This window comes from Myotis davidii, unplaced genomic scaffold (assembly GCF_000327345.1).
Source record: "Myotis davidii unplaced genomic scaffold, ASM32734v1 scaffold81, whole genome shotgun sequence".
Lineage (NCBI taxonomy): Eukaryota > Metazoa > Chordata > Mammalia > Chiroptera > Vespertilionidae > Myotis > Myotis davidii.
In genome coordinates, this window is record NW_006291554.1 from 984968 (window position 1) to 1003737 (window position 18770).

Here is an 18770-nt window from a genome sequence, read left to right on the forward strand (position 1 = left end):
AGGACAGGCGAGGCCTCGCTGAGCTGTCACTCCGAGGGGGCGGGACCACAACGGGAGGGGCGAGGCCTCCTGGGCTATTGTACTTAGAGCCGGTACTACTTCACATTTTCCTCTTTTTCCATCGCTTAAGGTCCAGAATCAATTTTCTTGTCGCTTTCAAGTATCATTCTAGTTGTAACTCACTTTCAGGTGGTGAAACCCCAAATTCATATTATTATTAAACCTCACATCCAATAACGCCAAATTCCTTACAGTGGTCTATAGGGTCTCCCAGCCCTATCGTCATCCCTTACGTCTCAGAAAACCTCTTTATACGCCCTTTTTCTCTACCCCAGGCACATTGGTCTCCCTGCTCTTCCTAGAACTCACCTGACACCCTCCACCTGCCACCTCGGGACTTTGCCCTGAATAAACCCTCGGCCTACAAAGCTTTGTTGATTATGGAGATGGTTTTTCCTCCTCCCCTTCCTCAAAGGAATCGACTCCCACCTTCTCATTGAGGTCCTTTCTGACCATCCTGTTTAATAGCTGCTCTCCTCCCACCCTGCCATCAACCTTACCTGCATTCCTGTGTCTTTCATATATTAAAAGACCTAGCTCATCCTTATAGAAAGAAATATGTAAATTTTTCCATCCTCCCCGTGTTGAATACAAACACTATTGGCTAAAGTAGCTGATAGGTCATGTAAGTATTTTGAATATTCTGGGGAAAGTGTTCTTTTATTTCTGCTGTGTTTTACTGGAAACCTGTAACCTAGAGCAATGACCATTTGACATCTGCCAAGCAACCAAGGACACAATTTAGCTCCTAGTGTTATTTCAATTTCTTATCTTAGCAGGGAACAGGCTAAATGGCTAATGGGTCTTTCCTGTGTCTTCTGTGTATCTAATACATTCCTGGAATAAAGCCACTGAAATAATAGAATTTCTCTATGAAACTGCTCACCTGAGGAGAACTGCTCATCCTAAATATTAGATTTTGATTAAGATGGGTATCTCCAACTATCTCAATCTATATCATTAGTGTCAAGAAATACAGAGGGTATAACATTTTACCATATTTGTGAGCTAATAAATTAATCTCACAATTTAATGGATGCTGAAAGAAGACAAGAAACTCCTGGGTCAAGACAGAAGACTTTATTACTCACTTCATAGCAATTGGTGTGAGTTCCATGTTGCCTCAGCTCCCCTTGCCCCCAAGTTCCAAGGGGGTAATGTGGAACAGCCCAGGAGGATTCTGCATACTCACTGGGTTTGCATCGTAGCTAAGAATCTCTGAGTTTAGGTAACCCTGGTCTCTTAAAGGAGCTGTTAGCAAGCCTGTTCAGCCTTACTTTTGAGGGAGATATCATCATACACAGGAAACAAATCTGACCTCTGTTCCATAGGGAGAAACTAGCTCTATCATCAAGGCTATTTGCTATGCAAATATCCTTCAATAGGTAGTTTAGAACAGTGATGGCGAACCTTTTGAGCTCGGCATGTCAGCATTTTGAAAAACCCTAACTTAACTCTGGTGTCATGTCACATATAGAAATTTTTTGATATTTGCAACCATAGTAAAACAAAGACTTATATTTTTGATATTTATTTTATATATTTAAATGCCATTTAACAAAGAAAAATCAACCAAAAAAATGAGTTTGCGTGTCACCTCTGACACATGTGTCATAGGTTCGCCATCACTGGTTTAGAACAATGATGTCAGTGCCTTTACTCAGTAGATGTGCTTACACACAAAAGGCCCACATAGAATTATCTCCCAATAATTAGGAGTAGCCTTGCTGTCAGCACAACTGAGCCTTCCCAACAGAAGCATATTCTACAGTCCACACAGGTCGCAGACCTTCAGAGTTACACAGACTTTATAAGAGGACAAATGATAACTAGATTTCCTTGTCACGTGTCTTCCAATTTTTAAAAAAGTTAAATAAGTAACACAGCCACTTAAAAGCTACAAGAGACTTGGTCTCTCTTCTTATCCCCAAACCACTCAGTTTTTCTCCCCGAAGGAAACCAGCTTATTTTGAATTTCCTGGAGCTTTTTATATCTATCTATCTATCTATCTATCTATCTATTTATCATCTATCTATACACACACACACACACACACGAACAGGCTGGGGGGATGTATATACTCATCTCTCCTTGATCTGAAATTCTTATCTACTCTACACATCCTCACCCAGTAGACACAGTCGAAATGAAGACAGATGAAAAATTTAAACCAAAACCATGTTTGTTTCATCCAGTGACTTTCAAAATTCCTGCATTCCTTTATTTGCTGGAATAAAGGACCAACTCACTGGTGACCACTCGCTGAGGGGGATGTACATACTCATCTCTCCTTGATCTGAAATTCTTGTCTACTCTACACATCCTCACCCAGTAGACACAGTCGAAATGAAGACAGATGAAAAATTTAAACCAAAACCATGTTTGTTTCATCCAGTGACTTTCAAAATTCCTGCATTCCTTTATTTGCTGGAATAAAGGACCAACTCACTGGTGACCACTCGCTGAGCTCACACATGTCTAGGAGAGCAAGGCACCTACATACACAATTATAACATAAATAATTAGAGCAGGAAACAAATCAATGTACTACAGGAGACCAGAGGAGGATAAATTACTTGGAGCTAGAAGGGACTGCTGGGGGGGATGGATGGCAGATGTGACATCCGAGTGCTGCCCTGAGGAAAGGAGAGGATGTGGTCCTGTGGACAGGTGTAAGATGGGGGGGTGGAGGGGAGCAGACAGGCATTCAGAAGGGAGAAAGACATGCGCAAATGTTCAGAGGCAGAAACACAAAGCATGTGCTGGAGAAACAAGGAGCAGAAGGTCATGAGGAAGGGAGAAGAGGAGGAATCATTCATGGCCAGGGCTTCGAATGTGGTGCTGCTGCCAATAATGGTTTTCCTGGGGATCTTCTTTGGTCCCACGGTGAGGCCAGGTTACAGAACTGCCATGTGACAACTCATGCATCATTTAGGACACCTTATTGCTGGCATCTACTTCCTTCCTTCACGGCAAGCAAAACATTCTGAACCTAACTTGAGCCCCTGACCCCTGGTGTCTACCATTCATGTCAAATGTTAGTGCTGAATCCTGCAAGGCCCTGAAAATTTGAATTTCCTACTAAAGCATTTGTGACCTGAATGGGATTTTTAACTCTCAAAACCAAAACAATAAATGCACATAATATTGGCTGCTCAGTCAGTTCAATGGGGTATGGATGGGATGTGGTGACAGATTTTTTTTCTCACCTTAGTATTTCTGAAAAATAAAACATCTATTAAAATTGAAGTGTGACATTAAAGGGTAAAAGTACTTAACTCACAAGTATCCAGAGAGCAGCTGCCTGGCACTCAGTGTGAAACCATGGTCAAGGGCCCAATTCCCAGAGTGCACTGGGGCAGAGTTATATGGCCTCTGGCCTCTGCGGGTGAGACAGTTCTCTTCGCGGTGTACGTAGCTGAGCAACAGTACCATCCGGTAGGTGCTATTTAACAAATTACCCCCAGACACAGCAACTTAAAACAACAAAGATTTATTATCTCACCCAGTTTCTAAGAGTCGGGAATGCGGAAGTGGCTTAGCGGGGCTGTTCTGATTGAGGATCTCTCCTGCGGGGGCTGTCAAGATGTCAGCAGGGCTGTGCACCCTCATCCAAGGCGGCTCGCTCACCTGGCTGTCGGCAGGAGGCCTCAGTTCCTTACACGCAGACCTCTTCATAGGCCTGCTTACATGTCCTCCTGACATGGCAGCCGGCGTCCAGCAGAGGGAAGGATAGGAAAGAGAGCAGGCAGGAAGCTGTAATACCTTCTGATGGCCTAATCCCTAACGTCACATACCATCATTTCTGCTTTGTTTTACTTGTTAGAAGCAAATCACTAAGTCCAGCCCCCAATCAAGGGGAGGGAAACTCAGCTCCACCTTTTTAAGAGAAGGTCAAAGAACCTAACATGTTAAGCTACCTCAGTACAACAAGCTCAGGAATCAGATGACTCAGCAAGCTTTCCCACAGGAACCAAGCACTCCCATCCATACCTTTCTGGGAATTTATACTGCATTCCTAGAACTGATGCTTAAGACATAGATCCTAATGCCACACGTCTAAAATAAGGTAAGGAATCCGTTTGTGATGGGAATACAGACAATTCTGCTTTTCCAGAAACTAGATTCTAACACGTTAGTACATTGAGCTTGTTTGGATGACAGAGAATTTCTCCAGCAGTATTTACTCAACACAATCAGTTAAACCCCAAGGAGTGTCCCTAGCCTGAGTAATCAGAGTCCTGAGAGTTGGGGCTATAGACGTGTATGTTGGGGTAGCCAGGATGGGGGTACTGAAAACAGTGTTTCTGGACAGTCACTTCAAAATGAACCACATTACACTTTGCTTGAAGAACTGCATATATGTATGCAAATAGAACGGCAGAACAACGAAACAACTGAACCAGTTGCTATGATGTGTGCTTACCACCAGGGGGCGGGCACGCAGAACATGGTGGGCATCCACTGTGGCAGGATGGTGGAGCAGTTGAGTGGGGGACAGCTAGCTGCTGTCATCGGGGCAAGTCACTGGTGGTTACTGAAAATTCTTTGCTCCTGTGCGCCTTGGTCCCACTGGGCCCTCACATCTGCTGCCAGTGCCTGGTGCAGGCCCCAATCACTACTGAGGGCTTCTCCACCTCCCCCTGCTCCTGAGGGGCAATCGGGGCAGCAGCCGCCACTCACACCCACTGCTGGCATCAGCCCCAATTGCTCCTCGCTGTCAGAGGGTGTGACTGGGGCCAGCACCATCAGCATGTGGGAGTGGCGGTGGTGGGAGCGGGGCTGCTAGCAGACAAGGGACCAGGGGCCATGGCAGAAGGGGCAGGCAGGATGGGCTGAGACCCGCCCCTGTGCCCACCACAGCCTTGTGGCCCACAGGTCCTTTCAAGGTACATGAATTCGTGCACTGGGCCCCTAGTTTAAACATAACACTCATTAGATACATTTATATTCAATGGGTTTATATTTCATAGTACCTCTCACTCCTGGTTGTATGTTTTGAAGGGGTGAGGAAGGAATGGTTGAAAAGTGTGCCTCCAACTTATACTGTGAAAAGTTTACTTGAAGCTGCTCCACTCAACCAATTCCAAACAAACACAACGCTTCTCCCTCACCCACACCCAATCAGCACGGCCCTCTCCTTCCAGGCCTCTTTGCACAGGAGTTTATGGAGAGCAGGCACCCACAACCCAGGCACCAAAGACGACTCTGGAAGGTTTGCTTCCAACATTTCTGTTTTGACACCACATAGCAGAAGGGTGGATTCACACACACCCAAATAAAATGGTGGCTTCTTGTGCGTGCAGACTTCTACTAAACAGAACTCTTTTAGAATACACTTTCCATTGCCACATTACAATGATAGGTAATGTTCACAATAATGACCTTGAAGGTCTGTCAGACTCTGAGCAACCGTAATGAATAATCAAGAGGATGAAGTGGCTTTCAATAGGATTTCATGCTTGGTGCATGTGTATTCTAACACTTTTAGATAGATGGTCACGGTTGATTGTCTATCCCCAGTCATGCGAGCAAACAGAAGATTTACTCTTTTTCAATTGTCCTGCCATGGTAGGTTATTTAATATGCATGGGAGCACATTCAACCAACATCTGAGGTGTGTTACACATCCTCGGCCAACTCCGGCATAGCTGTACAGGCTACCACATGAGTTGCAGCCACAGGGAGTGCCCACTGGTGCTGTATGCCAGTGTATTTTGATAGATTTGTCTGATTTACTTCTTTAATAAATGCGTTGCTTTGCCTCCTTCAACAATTAACTGCAATGCTGCTGTTTGAATTCTTTCCCACGAGCATGACAAGAATTGAGGAGGAAACAGCCCTCTCCCTTCGACTCAGGGGGCTGGTCTGATAATATCTTTTCTGGTGTTTCTGGTGCCCTCTAACCTTAAGGGCTATTTTCTGGCCCCTTTGTTCATTCTCTTCTAAGGGTATCTAACCTGCATGACTAGCAGCATACCAGGGGAGGAAAGGTCAGGGGAGGATTCGAACCGCATGACCAGCAATATGAAAGGTCAAGGGCTCTAAGCTACAGGACCAGCAGTATGCTCGGGGAGGAAAGTTTACCCTGGGTGGGGGGTGAGGGAAGATCCTTGTTTTCCCAGTTTTGCCGGTTGCTAGACACCTGGGGCTTTCTGTCCTGGTGACCTTCTCTGTGCCTGTCCCATGTTCTTGCTCTGCTCATGTCGGTCTAACTGCCTGCCACAGAACCACTCAGAACCTATCCTTCTTCTTCTAGATTGAAAAGAAAATAATTGTTGGAATTAAGGATAATTAAAAATAAAATCATATACCAAATATTGTTCTTATACTTGAAGAACCATTTGTCACCCTTATCCATTCTAGCATGCTTAAGGAATGTGAGACAAGATTGATGTCAAAAAATTATCTGGAAAAAATATCCTACTCCAGGTGTCACTTCATATCCCAATAAAGCCTCACTCCTCTCTCTCTTTCTCTCGCTCCACTCCTGTTGTTCTTAGATGCAAAACTCTATTTGGAGAAAACTCAAAATCACAGAAATGTACAGTGTAAAATAATCATGTCCAATCCCTATATTTGGCAGTTGAAAACTTAAGATCCCTAAAGGGGATGTGACATGTCCAAAGCAACATTCCAAGTTAGTTATAGAGAGCCTCAGTAAGAATCCGTATTTCCCAATTCCAAGCTGCGTCAAAGCCAGTAACTCCTAATGAAAGCTCTCACCTATCACAGCCAAAAAAAAAAAAAAAAAAAAAAAACCACACAAAACAAAACACACAAACAAAAGCACCAGGAAGTGGTATTTCAATAAATGCATTTGACTAGTAAGGTTCAAGTCCCAGGTGCTCTATTTTAAATAACTGAATTGAAAGGATGTAAGGAGCTTTAAGCAGAAAATTAGAGCACACGAGGCATTATCTATTTTTAGAATCTCTAAGCATGGGGGACATGCAATTTAGTAATTTTGATCTTTTTATGAGTGTTCCTCTGGGCTTTGGTTCATCTTCAGAATGGAGGCCATGTGCGCTAGCAAGTGTGGGCAGGTGGAGCTAGTTCTTCGGAGATTATGTCAGGTGCAGGAAAGGGGATTACTTGGTGCAAGAGTTAGATCCTTATCACTCGTCCACCCACCCACCAACCCACAAGCACACAGCTGAAGCATTTGAAAATAAATGGCACACTCACACCATTTCATCACTAAATATTTCAACACCCATCTCCTAAGAATAAGGACATTCTCTTTATTTGTGAGAAATGATATTTAGAATCCAAGATCTGGGGGCAAGGAGTGCTCACTCCCACTAGAGTAGCATTGGTTCTAGGTTCTTTCAGTGGGCAGATCTAGAAAAGACAAATTTTTTTTTAATTTATTGATTTTGAGAGAGAGAGATTTGCTGTTCCATTTAATTATACGTTCACTGATTGATTCTTGTATAGCGCCTGACCAGGGATCGAACCCACAACTTTAGCGTAGTACCCATGCATAAGTATTAGGTTTTATGTTTTACACTTGGATCTCTGATCTGTTAGGAGTTTATTTCAATGTGAGGTTTCCAAGTGACTGTTCTATTTGTCCAACCACCATTTATGCAAAAGCCCATTTGATTCATTTTTAGACATTAACTTGATATAATGCAGGACACAGAGACTAAGGAACAAACATCTGGGTGGAAATGAGATCCACAAATAGACATTTTTACTCTACTGTGGAGCAGAAATTGCTCCCTGGTGCTTTGGAATAGAGAGAGACAATGTTCACAACAGTGTATGGGCATTGTCCTCCACGGACCCCTCCAGATCCAGTATCCTCCTGATCAGCTGCTTCCTCAGTCCCACCAACACCACTGCTGTTAAAACGGCCTCCTAAATCCTTTCTCTTAGGCTACTTTGGCCTTAGAGCATGACTGATACCAACAGATCACAAAAACATAGCAATCTATCTGCAGAAAGGTAGGTGATGGGGATCTACTCCACCATCTCCAGATGAAGTCCAGAGGGGTATTATTTCTCTTGATTATCTTCGTAATACCTTAATCAATAAAGAAATTTTTTTAAAAAAAGATTGTGTTCTCTGCCTCTGAAGACGACTCCACTAAAGCATTCCTTAAATGTCTTGAGCTGGTATTTTCTCCGGTCTGGTCAGTTAAAACACAAAATTCCCTATCCCCACAGAGCCAGGCCCCGGGTGCTACTTCCTGAGTACATGTCTTTACTCTGCTATTTCTGTACTCAGCTTTTAAAGGTCTGTAGCATCATTATTTAAGTGCCCCTGCCTGTTATTCGTTGCCTCATTGATCAGTGGGAAACTTCCAAGGAAAGTTTATTGTTCAACTGCTGAGTCATGTTCACAGTTATGACAGCTTTGTTTCAGTCAATACAAACCTTGGGAATAAGTTTTTAACTGTCTCACTATACCATGATGTAAAAACAAAAGTTCTATGTCCCATGTTTGTAAGAGGGACACTTCCTAGTCTCTCATTTGGAGCAGGGGTAATGGGGACGGGGAGAGAGCAGACAGCATGCACTTCTGCCTGTTACCTGCCCTGCTCCTTTTATTGCTCCAATCCTATAGTAGATGTCACTTCGATGTCGAATCTGCCTTTGAGTTAAAGGATTAATACAACAGTGTTAAGGTGGAAGGGAACTTAGAAGTCATCTAGCCCAGCCTCCATGTTTCACAGGGAGGGAACTGCAGGCCTAAGAGAATGTTGAAAAGTCATGGACATGCGGAGTTAAGAGGTTTCCAGTATGGACCAGGATGAGTGTTTACCTCCAGGGGTAGTTACTTCAACTCTGAAAGGGGAAGTTGGTACTGGTCACACAAAACCCTTCCTTCCAAGTACTGCAGAGTCACTCTGGGGGTACAACATCTGGAAGACGGAGGCTGGTTTGCTGTAAAAGTGGGAAAAAGGGGAAGCTCTCTCCCTTCCCAAAGGAGAAAATCCTCTTTCACCCCCCAGCAGTCGATGTCTAGAATTCTGCCATTAGAGCATCATTCCTTCAACTGTTGAGTCCAGTCCAGGAGACAAGACTACTCTGTAGTTAAAGTATCCAAACCCCTCTACTAATTCCACATTATTTTCAGCCATGTTCCCTGGGGCTCTGGAAGGAGACAGAATTTCAAGCTCTGATGCAGTCACCAGCAGTGGGAGGCTCATATGCACAGACTTACCTTTCCTGGGTCTCAGGTTCTTCACCTGCAATTGGGGATAATAATAGCTTAAAACGCACCGATTTATATTGGAATTCAACAAGCTTCGTACATGAACAGTGATTAGCATGGGTGTAGCCTCAACAACCACTTCCGCTACCATGAAAGGCCTTCAGCTGCACCTCTACTCCAGCTGTTGTGCCCCCCTCACTGTAGGGCCCCTGCAGCTCCTCTTTCTGGGGACTCAGCCTCTATCTACTCTTCAGAGCTAGGCTGAAGCCTGTCACCCCCAGGAGGCCTTCCCTTATCCATGTCAGCCCCTAGGATCTCGCCATCCTTTAGGATCCTACTAAATACAGTTCTATATTTTATTTACATAAATACAAAATTTGACCTTATACCCGTCAAACTACATATGCTTATTGTACCTGCTCCTGTCTTTCCCCATGAATTCCCGTATAAGTCAAGGGACAGAAGCCATAGCTCCTTAGGGAAACACTGTGCTGAAGCTTAGAACACCTGACATGCACGCTGAATACATGGCGGGAATTCACTGGGAATTTGTATAGGGGGGCAAATTACTTGACCCTCCCTCAGGCACCGAACACAAAACTGTCATAGGTGGCCGTAAGCAGGATGGTGAAAGAGTGGGAGACCACAGCACACCCAAGATTTGAGCAAAATAAAAGTAAGTAGGCAACAGTAATAGTAACTAATCCCCCAAAGTCACATAGCTAGTAGGTGACTGAGGTAGGATTTTAACTCAGGCTGTCTGAGCTCCAGCTCCCATGACCTTGATCAATCACTGTGCTAATTAAGAGTCACGCGCTCTTGCTATTTCTTCATTTAACAACATTTATTTAGTGACTACTGTGTGTCTAGTGGATTGGGAAAGAATATTTATTAAGTGCTTTTTAGTTTACACTGTTTCTTCCCTTGATTACATGAGGTAATGTATTTAATCCTTACAGTGAATAATCTGTGAGGTCAACAACATTATCCCCATGTTACAAAAAGAGGAAAGTCATATGCAAAGCAGTTATTTATGCAATATCACCTGCTGCTAAAGCCAAGCCAAGCCAACCTACGTGGCTCCTGCCTCAGTGAAGCTGCCTCCTTCCTGCTCCCTGGTAGAAGCTAAAGTTTCTCATCTCCCACTTGCCTTTCTCGATTTTAGGCTACTATAACCTGCCTCAAGGTTAGAGAATCAGGCTGAAAAGTGAAGTATCAAGAATGCATAATTCAGGCCTGGGCAGTGGCTCAGTTGGTTGGAGCATTGTCCCATATATCAAAAAGGTTGCTGGTTCAATTCTGGTTCAGGGCACATACCTAGGTTGATGGGTTTGATCCCTGGGGCGCATGTGGGAAACAACCAATAGATGTTTCTCTCTCTCTCTTTCTCTTTCTTTCTTTCTCTCTCTTCTCTTCTCTTTCTTCTTCTTCTTCTCTCTAAAATAAATAAAAAACAGGTGAGGATTTTTTAAAAAAGAATACATAATCCAGTGTGCAAATGATGTTTTATTGAGTTGTACACTTGAAACCTGTACAGTTTTGTGAACCAATGTCACCCCAAATAATTCAATTTAAAAAATGAATAATAACCTGTTCCAACTCTAGGCATGCTGGAGTAAAAACCTCTGAAAATCTATTCTCCCATGAAAGCAACAGAACACTGGCAAAAACTATCAAAATCTCTTTTTCAAATTCTGGAAATTAACTAAAGGGTTGCCCCAGTCTAATGAGTGTTTATTCAAGAAAAACAGCTGAGTCACAGTAAGAAAATGTGAGATCTGTGCCTTAATCCCATTTCCCATTCCCCAGCTCCACAGGGGCCTTGAAAACCAACAGCCTTCCAACTACATTAGCCATGAAAACTAGCAGCTCAGCAGCCACTAAAGGGGGAAGAACAAGATTGAGTTTCCCAAAAGCCCTGTCCCATGGGAACTGTCATTATTTGACCTGCCTGGCATCTCAATGAAAAGTCCATCCTCAGGGCTTGTTATTTAATTTAACTCAAATTCACCCTGAAAATAGTCAAATTCAAGGGATCTGTCAAGTACAATCAATCACTAGTAATTATTTATCATTAAAGCTACCTGACGTTATTTACAACTGACATTAGAGCTTACCAAAAATCTTAAAAGAAAACACTGGAAATGGGGGTTTTATAAAGCTCTGGGATTCCTGGGAGTCTAGAATATGAAATGCATGCACAGGGCATCTCTCACCTCTGATTCAGATTGAGGTGTTTGTAATGAGGAAGACTAAGACCAATGTGCCTGCCCCAACACATAGACAAAGACCCTCAGGGAAGGTGGGGAAACTTATTGGATCCTGGAATATAAGGAAATCAATGCCCAATTATTAGCTTACCACTAAGGTAACCAAGCAGGCACTTCAATGGCCACATATGACAAAGAAAAGCAATGTTACAGAATTATATCAGAAAATTCATGAAACAACCAGCATCAGCAACAACAACAGTAATAGCAGAAACTATAGCAAACCCTGTGGAAGGAGGGAAGAATCAGATTTCCAGAGTTGCCATGTTATATTATATAAAATGTCCGAGTTTCAACCAAAAATTTGTCATCCCCCAAAAAACACACAGGAAAATATAATCTATACACAGAACAAAACAGGGAGGAGGGAAAAGCAATCAATAGAAATTGTGCCTGAGGAAGCCCTGATGTTGGGTTCACTAAAACAAAACAAAACAAAACACCACATTTAAACCAAGTATTATAAATATGTTCAAAGTTTTTTTTTAAAGGCCATGTCTAAAGAATTAAAGTATGAGAAAGTATCATCAAATAGGAAATATCAAAAAAGAAATAGGAATTATCAAATTTAATCAAATAGAATTTCTGGAATCAAAAAGTACAATAACTAAAAATGTTTAAAAATCACTAGATAGGCTCGATAATATTGGCACTGGTCAAGAAGATTCAGCTAATTGAGATTATCCAGTTTGAGGACCAGAATGAGTAAAAACAAACAGAATATGAGACCTGTGGAAAAAATATCGATCATATCAAAATACACATAATCATAGTCCCAGAAGGAGAGGTCAGAAAGGAGCAGGAAGAATATTTTTAAAGATATGGCCAAAATGTCACACTTAAAAAAAAGTGGTTGTTTTTTTGTTTGGTTGGTTTTTTTTAATTGATTTCAGAGAGGAAGGGAGAGGGAGAGAGAGACTGAAACATCAATGATGTTGGGAAATCATTGATTGGCTGCCTCCTGCATGCCCTGCACTGAGGATTGACCCCACAACCCAGGCATATGCCCTGACTGGGAATCAAACTGTGACCTCTTGGTTCATAGGTTGACGCTCAACCACTGAGCCACACCAATTGGGTGTCACAAATTTGATGAAAACATTAATTTGCACATCAAAGTAACTCAATGAACTACAATTACAACAAACTCAAAGAGATCAACATCTTGACACTTCAGAATCAAATTGTCAAAAGCCAAAGAGAGAATCTTGAAAAAGTAAGAGAGAAGTAACTCGTGTATAAAAGATCCTCAATAAGATTAGCAGTTGACTTCTCATCAGAAACCATGAAAGCCAAAAGGTAGTGTGATGATATATTGAAATTACTAAAAGAAAGACTGTTAAACCAAGAATTTTATATCCAGCAAAACTACCTTTAATAAAGAAGAAGAAATTAAGACTTTCCCAGATAAACAAAAACAGAAAGTATTAACCATTAGCCAACCTACCTTACAAAAAATACTAAAGAGAATATTCAAGCTGAAATGAAAAAAATAAAACAAAACACTAGACTTGCAAGGAACTTGGGTCCACATGAAGAAATAAAGATCACGGGTAAAGGTAAATACATATGTAAAAATAATAGACAGTACTTTTATTTTTAACTCTTTTCTTCTCCTATCTGATTTAAAAGTTAACTGCTTACACAACAATTATGAAACTGTTAATAGTCTATTTTGCCCACTTGCAGCTGAAAAAATTACATTAAATCAGAGACTGCACTAAGAAGAAGGGAGGGTACTTCACTAGTAACACCTTCACATGGCAAAGCAGAAAAGTCCTACATTTAGCTAGTAAATGTATATTCATCAGCACAGCTAAAAAAGTCTTAATAAACTGATTTGCAGCACCTATCAAAATAAAAGAAAAATCCAGGGGAGGTTACACTGTCCAACTGAAAAAAATTTTTTAATGTATTGATGAGAGAAGGAGAGATTTGTTATCAATTTGTTGTCCTACTTATTTAAGTATTCATTGGTCGATTCTTGTATGTGCCCTGATGAGGGATCGAACCTGCAACCTTGGCATATCGGGGAAGATGCTCTAACCCAGTGGTTCTCAACCTGGGTGTCGCGACCCCTTTGGCGGTCAAATGACCCTTTCACAAGGGTCGCCTAAGACCATCCTGCATATCAGATATTTACATGACAATTCATAACAGTAGCAACATTACAGTTATGAAGTAGCAACGAAAATAATTTTATGGTTGGGGGTCACAACATGAGGAACTGTATTTAAAGGGCCAGAAGGTTGAGAACCACTGTTAACCAAATGAGCCACCCCGCTAGGGCCAACTGAAATTCTTGTAGCTCAGTACTGCATGGAGCTTCAAAACGTCTCTTTTGTTGCATGCCTGCCTGGATTGCCCCCTCCATTACTTTTTCCTAGAGTGTGCCTTTTTCTCCCAGAAAATTTGCTTCATAAAGTTCTTCCAGCTGCAGGTATCTGGATTGTGCTTATGGAGGTGTTAACTTTGTGATAGCCATTATGCTTCGTGCTGTATATTTCAACTTAAAAGAAAACAAGCCTTGTTTGAAACTCACTTTCATGAGTCATTACCATACTTGCTCCATCTAATAACCAGTCTCTAACTCTCAAAGGCTTAAATGTGCTTACCTATACCTGGGTAGTTTTAGAGAAAGTTATATCTTTGTCTTCCGATTCTTTGTGTTTTCAGTTTACTAGTGTTTATTCACTTTTCCCTGAAAAACCTTAATTTCTTTGACTGCCATCTCCTTTGTAGCTCTCCTACATTGAGGTAGAGGAGGAAATGGTGTGTTGGTAAACCAGCTCTCAAAAATTAAACCAACAAACAAAAAAATACCCTGATTTGAAAATTTGACAATTTCTGTGGTGTAAATACCCTTAATTTCAAACATCTAGCTCACAAAGTTCTTTAATATTTAACACTAGGCTGTCATGAACTGACAAGGGCTGGCTCCAGTCACGTAGGTAAGCAAAATGAGCATGGCTAGTTTTGCACTGTGAACTACATTTTCACTAACTCCTCATTCACTCAAACCACCACCAAGTTCTTCCGGCTGCCGGGATCAACAATCACAACATATTTCAGTGGGGAATCAATGATGGGTGAAAATTGTTCCCTGCAGAGCGAAAGCTAAATAAGCCAATTTGCTGAATTACTTAAAACCAAGTAGGTATTGCATCACAAACAGATATTTTCCACTTGTCAGAAATTGTAATAGAGCTGAGACACCAATTGCTGTTTGTTTTCCACAAGTGCAGACTAAACAGAATGGATATTCAATAAGCTGAATTAAACTGAAGGATGCATCTTCAAAATGGTGAGGCAACATTAACGTCAGAGGGAATTATGGGTATGGACACTTTCTGCTACTGTATAAACCTGCCCCTGCATAAATAATGGATATGCAGATGGATTTTGCTCTTGGAAGTTCAAACACAGAAAGGCACCTTACATTTTCAATGTCAACATTTTAGAGGGTAACACTTTTCCGGATCTATGAGAAAGCCTATTATTTCAGCATGAACTGATCAGAAAAGAACAAAACTATCAGAAGAAAAAGAGAAGTTAAAATAACTGAAATATGGTAGGAAAAATCCTTTTTAAAAACACTGGTCCTACTGACAATAAAAATCCAGGACTTTTCCATTCTAATCAAATGAAAGGTAGGGAAAAGGGACACCGTTAAAATTCACTTCTCAAAGTATGACTTCCTGGGGCCTGGGGACAATGTCTGGAAACTGAACACTAGCCTCTCTGGCCCCTTCCCTTCCTCTCCCTCTTCTGCCTCCAACTCCACCTGCATTTCCACCTCCAACTCCTACGATTTTCTTCTCTAAGTGTGGTTTTCCTAAGGAGTCATGAAAGGTGTTGGGAGGACATCAGCATGGGAGCTGGGATACCCGTGGGGATGGCTGCAGGGTCATGACTACCCAATTTCTTATCCCATGTTGAAGGGGGAGATTTGGTCCTGCTGTACATATGGACAGTCACCCACACATCTACCTTCCTGGTTAGTGTTGGAACCGCTACAAACTATGGTGACAGCATCATGCAGCTCTCACTCTGTTCCACTGTGATCTCTTTCTCTTACCCGCACGCCTGTGCTCATCCTACCACTCGCCTCTCTCCTTTCCCTCCATTCCGGCTTACTCTCCTTTTGCAGTGGTGTGCTGTCAGAGCACACTTTCTCATGAGTTTTCCTGGTGTGACTGACTCCTACAACAGTCATAGAAAAACCATCAAGTCATAACCTTTCCACCCATCTCAAAACCTAAGCCAAACATCACGCGGATCATCCAGTAAAAGTGAAAACGAGCGTCAGTTTGAAATCCGCAGGAAGCAGTCTCTAAAACAGAGTTTAATGTTCCCTTGAGATCCACACCTGTGGGAAGGAGGGAACAGCTGAGCCATGATGCGGGCTCACCTGCCTCAGGCATAGAGAGCTCTGGAGGAAAAAAGGACTCATCAGAATCATTCCATTTTGGGTGGAAATAGTTGGTCCTTAATATCCCTACCTGCATCTGTCACCAGATGTGAGCCTTCCTCTGAAGGGCATGACCTCCGTGAGGGACTGAAGGCTGGAAGCTGTTCCACCGAAACTCTCACAGTAGCTGGGGTGCTAAGGCCTTCCTTGAAGAGGGAGTTGAGCAGCACATCCGCATTCGCAACCACAAGTCTCCTTACCCTGAAAGATGCTGTCATTGTTCACACATCATACATTCTTTGTAAGAGCACAAGAGGCTACCTCAGAACACGTTAAAGATTATTTGTTATTTCAACAGACGGTGCCCAAGCAAATAGATATCTGAGGGCAGTAGACAAACACCCTTGACCCAAACCTTTCGCTTCATTCAAATATTAACTCCAAATGAATCACGGAGTTAAATGTAACATGTAAAACCATAAAATTTAGAAAAAGACAGAGGAGAAAATCTTTGGGGTCTCAGGTTAGGCAAAAAGTTCTTAGACAACATCCAAAGTTGAAGTCATTAAAAATCAAAACAGGAGATTTCATTACATTAACATCTTTATTCTTCAAAAGCCATGTGAAGATGAGGAGACAAGCTGTAATGTCGGAGGAGATATTTGCAAACCACACATCTGACAAAAAACTGGTGCCTGGAAAATATAAAAAAGGTCTCACAACCCAACAGTTAGAAAATGGGCAAAAGACGTGAGCTGACATGGGATCTTTTCAAACTGCATCTGAATCTGCAGGGACCTCAAAATTAGAAGCTACACAAGCTATTTTGAAATAAATCTTGGAACTCAATAAATCAGCTACATACTTTACTATATGAAATAGCAGCATTATACATTGGTGGGGCAAAGGGTTAGCCCTATATGATGCAAGGTTGGTGTAATTATCTATTGCTACAGAACACACGACCTCAAAATACAGCGGCTTAAAACGATGACCATTTTACTTTCTCACAATTCTGTGGGTCAGGAATTTGAGCTCACGTGGGCAGATTTTTTATCCACCTGGAGGGAAAGGGAGCTGGACATTTTTAAAGGGCTTCACTCACAACCCTGGTGCTTCAGGGTTCTCCACATGGCTCCTCTCTCCATGTGGCTAGTAGGACTTCCTCACAGATGGTGGTCTCACAGTACTTAGATTTTTGCCAGGGCAGCTGACTTGCAAGAGAAACATAAGACTTGGTAAAGGCTGAAGCTACAGACCTCTTAAGTTCCAGCATGGGAATTGAGCCAGCATCACTTCTGTCCCATTCTATTGGTCAAAACAAATCACAGCTCAGATCGCAGGGGAGGGAAAATACACTCCAACTCTGTGTGAGAAGTGGCAGAGAAGGTGTGACCATCTGACAACATCATAGGGGGCGGCTAATTAACTATTTGAAAAAATACTTTTCTTTGTGGGAATTTTTTAAAATTACACATCCAATTTAAAAAATAGATTTTGAGCTGAATACGTTTTCTTTTTTATCTTGTCAGTTTGGGCAATTTATTTCCTTTAAATATTTTGACTATTTTATCACAACTGTCAAATTTATTGGCATAAAGCTGTTTCGTAATATTGCCTAATTATTATTTTAATCTGGGTAGGATCTGTAATGATATCCTCTTTTCCAAACCTGATATTGTTCATTTGTGTTTTTCTTTTCTTTCTTTTTTTCCCCCCTTGATCAGTTAGCTAGGAGTTTGTCAATTTTATTAATTTCAAAGAATCAACTTTTGGCTCATATTTCATGGATTTTGATTTTTCTACATATAATGTGCTCTAGAGAGCTTTCCATATTAGTACACATTGATTTACCTCATTTTTCTTCATTGTTGCCACAGTATTTCATATTATGGGCATGCCAGAATTTATTTCATCATAGGCATTCTTCTTAATTTCTTTTTTTTCCTTGCTATTAGAATACTGAAGGTAACAAACATCCTTTTATACATCTCTTTGTGCACACGAGAAAGGCCAGACTCCCACAAGTTAAATTGCTGGGCTAGTAGAGGGCACATTAATTTTACATATAACCCCCAAACTGTTTTCCAAATGACTATATCAATTGGCAGTCCCATCAACTGTGAGGAAACGGTTCCCATGGATCCACGTTCTTGCCAATATTTATTACCACGAACCTTTCTCATTTTTGTCATCATGGTTTGAATGTGCATTCCCTTGATCACAGATCAGTGTCAGCATCTTATGGCTATTTATGGCTTTAGAGTTTCCTCCTCTGAGAAGAATTTTCAAAATCTATATTTCAATCCAACTTTCTTTATATATTAAAGATAGTAAAGCTTGGTCTGTTTCATATTTTTGCATTGTGTTACACTGTGTCTTTTTTCACAGAGGTGTTTCAAATTAAATATATATATATAAAATTGATTTCAGAGAGAGGAAGGGAGAGATAGAAACATCAATGATGAGAGAGAACCATTGTTCAGCTGCCTCCTGCACGCTTCCTACTGAGCCTGAAACTTGGGCATGTGCCCTGACCAGGAATCAAATCCTGACCTCCTGGTTCATGGGTCGACATTCAACCATTGAGCCACACCAGCCTAGCTGTTTTAAATTTTGACATTGTTAAATTAATCTCTCTTCCTTTCTGGCCTGGCATTTGTATCTTGCTGAAGAAGGCCTTTTATGTGGTTCTGAGAGTTCCACAGACACTCATTGGCTAGTCAGTCTCTTGTCTTCGGAGAGCAGCTCCACCACTGAGTTCTAGAATCCAGCCCCTAGGGGACATGCTGCATGCTCCACCATGGAGCAGCTCTCAACCCCTCAGGCTTTCCTCCAGACTTTAACACATGTCCCCCCCCC

The 18770-nt window shown here is 41.8% G+C and overlaps 1 protein-coding gene across 1 annotated transcript in view; it reads right to left on the reverse strand.

The window, feature by feature from the left end:
- The window catches only part of ANO10 (anoctamin 10), a 114483-nt gene that overhangs the window by 93307 nt on the left and 2406 nt on the right, over positions 1-18770 (reverse strand). Inside the window, exon 2 of the mRNA XM_006765103.2 lies at positions 16000-16169. The gene's annotated coding sequence lies outside the window, so the exon portion shown is untranslated. The remainder of the gene's footprint in view (positions 1-15999; positions 16170-18770) is intronic.